This window comes from Schistocerca piceifrons, chromosome 9, assembly GCF_021461385.2.
Source record: "Schistocerca piceifrons isolate TAMUIC-IGC-003096 chromosome 9, iqSchPice1.1, whole genome shotgun sequence".
In the NCBI taxonomy this organism is placed as follows: Eukaryota; Metazoa; Arthropoda; class Insecta; order Orthoptera; family Acrididae; genus Schistocerca; species Schistocerca piceifrons.
In genome coordinates, this window is record NC_060146.1 from 179,961,001 (window position 1) to 179,970,971 (window position 9,971).

Below are 9,971 nucleotides of genomic sequence, written 5' to 3' on the forward strand. Positions count from 1 at the left end.
CTCAAAGGACATTAATAAAAGTTCCAGAGTAAATATCCGAAGTCGGTAAGTTACGGCTGGAACAGTGGAATATGATTGACCGCTTCCCAAACTCCTTTAAAAAAAAAAAATGAAAATAAAAAAAAATAAAAAAGGAGGTAGGAACTATAACATGAAACCTGTCAGAATAAATACTGTGTTCCGGACATTTTTTCTTTTTAAAACAGTATATATTTTGTTTATAACAGGATTATAGTTTCAAAGTTACAGAAAGATACGATTTCTTATTGTTTTTCAGTGTAGCAAAGGAAGCAGCATTGCTGCCATTTTCTCTTAATGTGATTTCGTTGGCAGATCATTACGTATGATTTAGTATTTCGTATTGTCCGTATTATTCTGTTCCGTTTTCGCAACCATTATTCTTCTGTTGTAAGACAATCGAGACATGACAGGCAGCAACCAACTTTTTTGTTTTGTTTTTGACACGTGTGTACATGAGAAGAAAAGTATTTTATGTGAAGTGAACGGCGATAGGTCTATATTGAATGACTAGTACTTGATTTTAAACACTAAACCACGAAAGATAACAATAAATCCTTTCTCGGAAGATAGAAGATGAGGTCGCGGCGGAAGTGAAACTGTGAGCACGGGTCGTGAGTCGTGCTTGGATACCTCAGCTGACAGAGCACTTGCCCCTGAAAGGCAAAGGTTCCAGATTCGAGCACACAGTTTTCATCTTCCAAGAAACTTCATACCAGCCCACACTCCGCTGCCGGGCGAAATATTCGCTGTTGGAACTGTTACATGTTATTCCGAAAAAAAAAAAAACTTTCTTCAACCTCTGGAAAAATGTTAGAAGCAGTGACCAATATGATCTGGAAAAATTGTTGTTGTCTTCTCAATTCTTATCCCTTTGAGTCCCAATAATAATTTGATCGCTAACATCACAGTAAGCAACGAATACAAGAAGAAATTGGCAAATACTAAACAATCAATCATTTTAAGGAGGTGGGTTCACATTGGAATATAATTACAAAATTTTTCACAAAATTCTTTGTTATCGTACTAAGCAACAAATAGCACTGATACTCAAAGGGTTAGAGATTAATGCAGTTCATATTCCCTTGTTATAGTATTAAGGTTCCCAGGATAAAAAATTTCTCTTAGTTCATGAACTTGTCGGACTTAAGAGTAAATAAGCTAAGGAGTGACGGGAAAGATTTTATTAATAGGAGGTTGTGTTGTACATAGAGGGTAGTGTACCTCGTCGCTGCTTCAATCTAGTGACCAATTTTAGAACCAAACGAGCAACACTAGAAATCGCCATAAGCAGTTGAAAGTATTTTGTACTATTTTTGTTGTTCTGAGACATGAGGTTGCACATTGTCGAGCGTTTGTAAATACAGGGTGTCGTAAAAAGAATGACCCGATTTTAAATAGAATTATTTATTAGGAAGAAAGGCTTAACATCAACAAATTGCATACAAAATTACTTAGAAAAGACAGAAGTTTATAAAAATCCATCATAAATGTTCAATTTGTCCTCCATTGGCTGCACGGACAACATCTAGCCGGAAGCCGAATTCACCCCAAAATAAGCGTATGGTTTCTACTGTCACTGAAGCTACAGCAGCTGATATTTGGTTTTTAGTTTATCCGTATCACGAGGTAAGGGAGAAACGTAAACACATTGTTTAATATATCCCCACAGGAAGAAATCACATGGTGTTAAGTCATGGGACCTAGGAAGCCAAGAGAGTAAACCCTGGTCTCGCGGTCCTGTACGCCCTATCCAATGTTGAGGCACGTTGTTATTGAGGAAACTGCAAACGTTGTTGTGCCAGTGCGGTGATGGTGAATCTTGCTGGTAGATTAAATTGTCAGAGTCAAGTTGTGGGAATAAAGAGTTCCGTAGCATTGCAAGACATGATTGTCCTGTTACGATTTCTTCCTCAAAAAAGTAGGGTCCGTAAACCTTGCTTTGTGAATTGTTTCATGAGGATACTCGAGCCCCCATATACGCACATTATGACGGGGAACCTTACCGCTAATATGGAAAGTTGCCTCATCGCTGAATATCAACCGTGACATAAAAATGTCATCTTCCATGTCCTCTAAAATAGCATTGCTAAAGTCCACTCGCTTCACTTTGTCAGTATCTCGAAGAGCTTGTACCAGTTGTAATTGGTATTTTTTCTGAAACTCTAGACGATGCCGATTACATCTAGCGTTGTTTTGTCTCAATATTATTACAAGTTAAAATCAGGTCATTTTTTTTGGGACACCCTGTATTACGAGTTCTACATATTTAAGTGCTGTATAATATAGTTATTTGGAGGATATTTTTAATGCTTTATTTACAGAGTTTTATAGCGACTAAAATTCTATTTTTAAAACTGGTTACACGACGTGAGGACGGTTAAACCACACGGAGTCAAGTCGTGTACCATCTTGTACCTTCAAAGGAAAGGTTTTTGTGTGGTGGAACACGTGATACTTGAAACCGAGTTTCTTTGACGTATTAACCGCCTTCCTTGTCTTGAGAATGGATATTTGTGTTAGTTTCCAATACTTTGTTTCAAAATCTAACTAACTTCTAACTGGTTTTTGAGAATACTACTTCTTAATTTGATTTCACTTAGCTTTCACTGGCATGTAGTGGAGTAATACTGTAACACACAGACTATTAAGCACAATATTGACAAGATTTTCTCGACTGCAACTTCTAAATTTGAACAGAATATATTTTCCTACGTACACGACCAGCTATACCTAGAAACAGATTTTCTCATTTTGCAGAAACCTCACTTTTCCTGGGTATTTTTTTCACATAAATCACACGCAAGGCGAATGCTATCATTTCAAAACGGAATAATAAAATGTGCTGAGCTTCTATTACAGGGCTAGATAGAGGCGAAAGGGTGACAAGTGTTCCGTGGTAGAACACTCTTCATTATACGAGTAGGCTGAATTGTAGAAAACAAGGTAATAATGACAATAAACGTATAATTCATAGGCCTGATTCTTACTACTAACTGGTATAGGCATGCGTATACAGAGATAGGCAATCATATACAGATGTAAATACGGCGCAGCGGTCGGCAACGCTTGTATAAGACTAGTGTATGGCGCAGTTGTTAGATCGGTTACTGCTGCTACAATGGCAGGTTATCAAGATTTGAGTGAGTTTGGACATTGTGCTATAGTAGGCGCACGAGCAATGGGACCCAGCATCTCCGAGGTAGCGATGAAGTGGGGATTTTCCGTACGACTGTTTCACGAGTGTACCGTCAATATCAGGAATCCGGTAAAACATCAAAACTCCGACATCGCTGCGGCCAGGGGAAAGATCCTTCAAGAACAGGACCAACGACTACTGAACAGAATCGTTCAACGTGATGAAAGTGCAGCTCTTCCGCAAACTGCTGCAGATTTAATGATGGGCCATCAACAAGTGTCAGCGTGTGGACCGTTTGAGGAAACATAATCGATATGGTCTTTCGGAGCCGAGGGTCCACTAGTGTACCCTTAATGACTACACGATACAAAGCTTTACGCCTCTCCTCAGCCCGTCAAGTTCGAAATAGGACTGTTGATCGGTGGAAACATGTTGCCTGGCCGGACGATTCTCGTTTCAAATTGTATCGAACGGATCGATCCGTACGGGTATGGAGACAGCCACATGAATCCATCGACCCTGTATGTCAACAGGGTAATGTTCAAGCTGGTGGAGGCTCTGTAATGGTGTGGGGTGTGTGCAGTTGGAGTGATATGGGACCTCTGATACGTCTAGGCACGACTTCGACAGGTGACATGTACGTAAGCATGCTGTCTGATCACCTGCATCCATTCATGTCCACTGTACATTCCGACGGGCCATGGCGTTTCCAGCAGAACAATGCGACACCTTACACGTTCAGACTTGGTACAAAGTGGCTCCAGGAACACTCTTCTGAGTTTAAACACTTACGCTCGCCACCAGACTCTCCAGACATGAACATTATTGAGCATATCTTGAATGCCTTGCAAAGTGCTCCACGCCTTCACACTCTTATGGATTTATGGACAGCCCTGCAGTATTCATGGTGTCAGTTCCCTCCAGCACTACTTCAGACATTAGTCGAGTCCATGCCAGGTCGTTTTGCGGCAGTTCTGCGTGCTCGTGGTGGCCCTACACGATATTATGAGGATGTACAAGTTTCTTCGACCCGTCAGTATATGAATAAAAGGATCCACTGAAGATGGCCTAAAGGTGCCGAAACTTGTCTGGGCTCTCTGTATAATTCTCATAATTTATCGTACAAACACGGTTGTTGATAGAGCTGTTGAACCGAACGCTGATTATAGATGTTTTCGACCTTTTGGAGCGTGAACGCCACCTGAGAGGAATGCTCATAATAAATGACTTGCAGCTGTTGTCATCACGGCGCGACCGCCGCTGCGAAGGAAGCTAGTCGCGTGCGACAGGGTCGCGGTGTACGAACACTTGAGATTCACTCGCCCTGTCTCACCGGGTCCTTCGCGCAAATGTGCCACCGCGCTCTAGGTCCCCGTATATTGGCGCAGCGCCCGTAGGTCGGTCGGCTTTCTGGCCGCGTACGCCGGGAGGTCAGTGTAACCGAGGTCACCCTGTCAGCTGTCAACAACTTCTGAAACAGCGCTAAATTTCTTTACGCTTGGGCCCGTAACAGTGATGTTAACAACAGGTGAGGAAACTATTGGTGGGACTTGGCGGAACTGCCCCCTTACACACAGGCGGAGCAATGCTGGAACTCTGGTCTCACATTCGCGAGGACAGTGGTTCAAATCCTCGCCCCACTATCCCTGTTAGGTTTTCTATGGTTTCTCCAAATCGCTTACGGCAATGGCTAGAGTGGTTACTTTGAAAGGGCACGGCCAGTTTTCTCCAACTTCCTTCGCCAACCCCGTCTTACACTCCGTATGTCATGACCTTACATCAAGGGGCGTTAGCCGCGCGGGATTAGCCGAGCGGTCTAAGGCACTGCAGTCATGGACTGTGCGACTGGTCCCGGCGGAGGTTCGAGTCCTCCCTCGGGCATGGATGTGTGTGTTTGTCCTTAGGATAATTTGGATTAAGTAGCGTGTAAGCTTAGGGACTGATTACCTTAGCAGTTGAGTGCCATAAGATTTCACACACATTTGAACATTTTTCAAGGGGCGTTAACACAACTCTCCCTTCCCTCTTCTCCTAAATCTACATACATTCCCTGCAAGCTAATGCTATCAGTTTGACAGAGGGTACTTTTTATAGTGATACATTTTAAAGTTTCGAAGCAAGACTTTAGAAAAATAAAGTTGAAACTTCCTGGCAGATTAAAACTGTATGCCGGACCGAGACTCCAATTCAGGACCTTTACCTTTCGCGGGCAAGTGCTCTACCATCTGAGCTACCCGATCACGACTCAAGACGCGTCCTCACAGCTTTACTTCCGCCTGTACCTCGTCTCCTACCTTCCAAACTTCACAGAAGCGATCCTACAAACCTTGCAGAATTAACACTACTGGAAGAAAAGGTATTGCGGAGGCATGGCTTTGCCACAGCCTGGGGGATGAGAAGTGTAGAGGGTAGTTGTTCGTCTCAAAGGAGCTCATCCAACTGGTCCAAACTCGCCCTCCTTGCCCCACCCTTAGGGGGTGGGAGGGGGTTAGCTTTGAAATCTTAAACACGAACCCAAATTTTTATTGCGGATTCGAAACCTCCAGGAAAAAATACGTAACTTTTGTATTTAACATTTATTTCGTAGCGTGATAGATGGCGCTGTAGTTAACAAAAATCCAGAAAAACTTAGGTTTCAATCTTTTTGCAGTCCAGTTTTTAGTTTTCTAGGTATTTCCGAAAAATGACAATATCTCTAGATATACACATCAGATTAGGATTCTAGTAGGTTAAAAACGCTATTATTCTAAAATCTGTAATAAGAAATCAGTTTCTTTTACGGGAAAAAATCTGATTCTCCAGCAATAATACATTACTTTGCTTACACTATTGGTGTAATTTCTTTCACGGTTCGCCGCATGGGATAGCGTGCGGTCTAGGACGTCTTGTCCCGGTTCGCGCGGCTGCCCCCGTCGGAGGTTCGAGTCGTCCTTCGGGCATGGGTGTGTGTGTGTTGTCAGAGTAGGTTAGTTTAAGTTAGATCAAGTAGTCTGTAAGCCTAGGGACCGATGACCTCAGCAGTTTGGTCGCATAGTCCTTACCACAAGTTTACAATTTTCTTCTTTCACGGTTCCTAGGTAATGTTAAAAGTAGTTTTTAAGTCAGCCATAGAGAAACCAATGAATTTTTCCAATTGCTATCCATTTCAGTGACATCTGTGGACTAAATTAGACCAATATGCGGACAATACAATGTATTACGTTCTGGAGAATCAAATTTTTTGCTATAAAAACCGGTTCCTCATTAAATATTTTTGAGTAGCTTCCTTTGTAACCTAGTAGGCTCGTACTCTGACGTGTACTTCTTGCGATATTATCATTTTTCAACGGCTTTTAACCTGTTTGGATTTTTGTTCATTACACTGCCATCTTTCAGTCAACAAAAAACAATATTCAATACAAAAGTTACGTGTTTTTTCCGGCTGTACCGGATCCGCAATAAAAAAAATGGGTTTCTATGTAAGATTTCAAAGCTGACCCCCTCCCTCTACCTGGAGGTGGGGCAGGAGGGTCGAGCTTGGTGATACTGAATGTCCCACCTCGAGACGAACAACTAAGGTTTCAGTCTTTTTACAGTCCAATTTTTAGTTTTCTAGATATTTCCAAAAACGATTTTAAATGCCTCAATCTGTAGCGGATAAAAACACCAGACCCCCAGCAGCTGGTTCCCAATGTAACGGCGTCCAGGGCAACGAAAATTATTTAAAATATTTAATATAATTTTTGGCCGAATTTTAAAATTTAAAATGCTGTCATCTATATCATTACGGGCTCTAATTTTACGTTAAAAGCTTAACACAGTAAGTGAAGTATTAAAGATAGAAACTGTCTTGAGGCAGCAAAGCTCACAGAACTCAAATAATCCGGACCGTTCAGCCAGTATTTGACAACTAGAGCACTCAGTGGCTTGCAACAAACATCACATGTACTTTCCACTCATTTTGGAACTTTTTCTCGCTAACACCCGCCGCCCCCCCCCCCCCCCCCCCCAATCCCCCCACACACAGACCAAAACATGAAGGAAAAGAAATTTAAATGTCCTCTGTTTATTCAGCAAAACATCTGCAATAGGTACAACGTTTTATTTTACTACTTCTTTAGTAATAACTCTATTCGCAGCACATTTTTCAGACAATATTCACATACATGTACCGGCAAAATTTAATAATTGTGTGACGCACAGTTCAGGAAATATAACACTATAAACATGAAATGCCCAAAAAATAGAGTTTTGCGTCGTAAAAGTTTTACATGCTTAACTCATTAACATGCTTAACTCATTAACTCATTTCTAAAGTAGTCAGCTGTCTCAAGCTCTTTAATGAATATTCATCACAAGCGACTTCTAATCATATTGCCTCCGTTTGGAGTATCTTCTCGATTGGGCGACTGGTTTCGCGTTTTCCTGTGACAAAGGCCACAGTTCGTAGTAATTGACGGAAAATCATCGTTTAAAATGGAAATATGTGTCGTTCCCCAACGAAGAGTTTCAGGCACTCTGCTGTTTTAAATTTATATAAATGATTTGGGAGACAAATATGAGCAGCTTTCCTGCATTTTTTGCGGATGATGCCGTCATTTACCGTCAAGTAATCAGAAGATACAAAACCACTAGCAAAATAATTTACACAACGTATCTGTATGGTGGGAAAAGTGACAATTTTCTCTAAATAATGAAAAGTTTGAGGTCATCCACACGAGCGCCAAAAGGAATCCGCTACATTTCGGTCCCAGGGTAAATTACACAGGTCTAAAAATGATCTAGGGATTGCGATACGAACAACTTAAATTGAAACGATCACATACAAAATTTTGTGGGGAAGACTAGCCAATGACTCCGTTTTGTTGGTAGAATGCTTAGAAGATGCACCGTGCGTACTAAAGAGACTGCCTATATAACGTTTTCCCGTCCTCATATGGAGTAGTGCTGCGCTGTATGGGGTCCGCATCACATAGGATTCACGAAGTTCATCGAAAAAGTTTTGAGAAGGGCATCACGTTTTGGATTATCGCGAAACAGGAGAGAGAGAGTGATGGATATGATACACGAGTTAGTGTGGCAGTCATTACAACAAAGGCGTATTTTGTTGCGGCGAGAATTTTTCACGAAATTTTAATCACCAATTTTTTCCTCCAAATGCGAAAATTTTTGCTGACGCCAACCTACGTAGGGAGAGATTATAATCGTAAATAAGGGAACTATTATCATCGTAATTAAATAAGAGAGCTTTGGGCTCGCACGGAAAGATTTAAGCATTCGTTTTCCCCGCCCGCTGTTCGAGAGCGGAACGATAGAGAAATAGCCTGAAGACGGGTGGATGAACCTTCTACCTGGCACTTTAAGTACGATTTGCAGTGTATTCATGTAGATGTAGATGAATGAATCAGCAGTGGTGGGTTACTGTTAAGTCTTGACACTGACGTTATCAGAATATTAGTTTGGTGGCACTGTACCTGAGACTGTGGACTGAGATTATATCCCACCTTCTCTGGACGAAGTGCGTGGAACACACTTGCTGGGATCCTAGCTGGATATGTGCGAGAGGCGAGAGCTGTCTGCTGCTACCTGTTGCGGACTGCGAGAAGCGACTGAAGCCGCAGCGGCTACTGGGCTGTTGACGCCTTCGCTGCGGGCGCGTCCTTCAGACTTCCTCGGTCAGCTCGCGGTCTCCCTGCGCGAGCGTCCCGAATAACTTGACGCACACCCTGTTATCGCTCACAGTACACCTGCTGTACCTGCCACGCTCTGGTTTCACACGGAATGTGCGGGGAAACCTGAACCCTTGAGCTCACATTTGTACATACGGTGTTGCTGGTGTTGTTGTTGTGGTGGTGTTCAGTGGTTTGATGCAGCTCTCCATAACAGGCATCCTGTGCAAACCTCTCATCTCTTTATAAGCTGTGCAGTGTACAACTATCTGAATTGGCCTACTGTACTCGAAAGTTGGTCTTCCGCTACCATTTTAGCCTCCCTTTCCTCAATTTCTTCCGTTACCAAATTGACGATTGTTTCATGACTCTTTCTTATGATCTTTGCAAGGCATTTGATTGTGTAGATTATGATACTCTTTTATGGAACTAATGGCTTTACACACAGCTAGTTGCAGTCACACTTAACAAACGGATATAAAAAGTTGGGCTGAATAATTCCGGCAATGTCGGAAAGGTAAACAATTTTAGTGACTGGGGAAAAAGAAAAGAAATCAAAGGTAGCACCACACGGTTGAGTTTTGGGTCCACTCCTGTTCCGTAATATATGTGAATGACCTTTCAGTTCACATTCATCAAGCAAAATTAGTACCTTTTGCAGACGATACTGGTGTTATAATAAATCCCATTTGAGAGAAGGCAACAGAAGAGTTGGTAAATGATACATGCCAAATATTTCTTTAAAGTCAGTACCGCCATTACAGTGTTACATTTACACTTACACAATCATGATTTCTGCTTAAAAGTGTCATTACCAAGTGTTTTAAGTGTTATACAGTGCCTAAGATGGCATACTGTCGTATTAAAATACGATAGTATGCCATCTTAGGCACTTTATAACACAATACTTGATAATGGCACTCTGAAGCCGAAATCATGATTATGTAAGTGTAAATGTAACACTGTAAATAAACAACAGTCTAATGGCGGCACTGAGTTTAAAGAAATATATTACGACTGTGGCCTCGCATTATGAAAAAATTATTACTTGCCAAATAATTGTGAAGTGGATCCCTGAAAATGAACTCTCCCTAAATTTTAAAAAAACGTACTACATTCAGTTCTGTGCTACAAATGGGGTGATACCAATCATTGATGTAGCACAT

At 41.7% G+C, this 9,971-nt stretch overlaps 1 protein-coding gene across 2 annotated transcripts in view; it reads right to left on the reverse strand.

Annotated features, from left to right (window-relative positions):
- The window catches only part of LOC124717353, a 33,790-nt gene extending 25,053 nt beyond the window's left edge, over positions 1–8,737 (reverse strand). Inside the window, exon 1 of one of the 2 annotated variants that reach the window (XM_047244183.1) lies at positions 8,641–8,737. The gene's annotated coding sequence lies outside the window, so the exon portion shown is untranslated. Of the gene's footprint in view, positions 1–8,610 lie in introns of both variants that reach the window. The other variant, XM_047244182.1, reaches the window with a different exon arrangement.
- Positions 8,738–9,971: the final 1,234 nt, after the last annotated feature.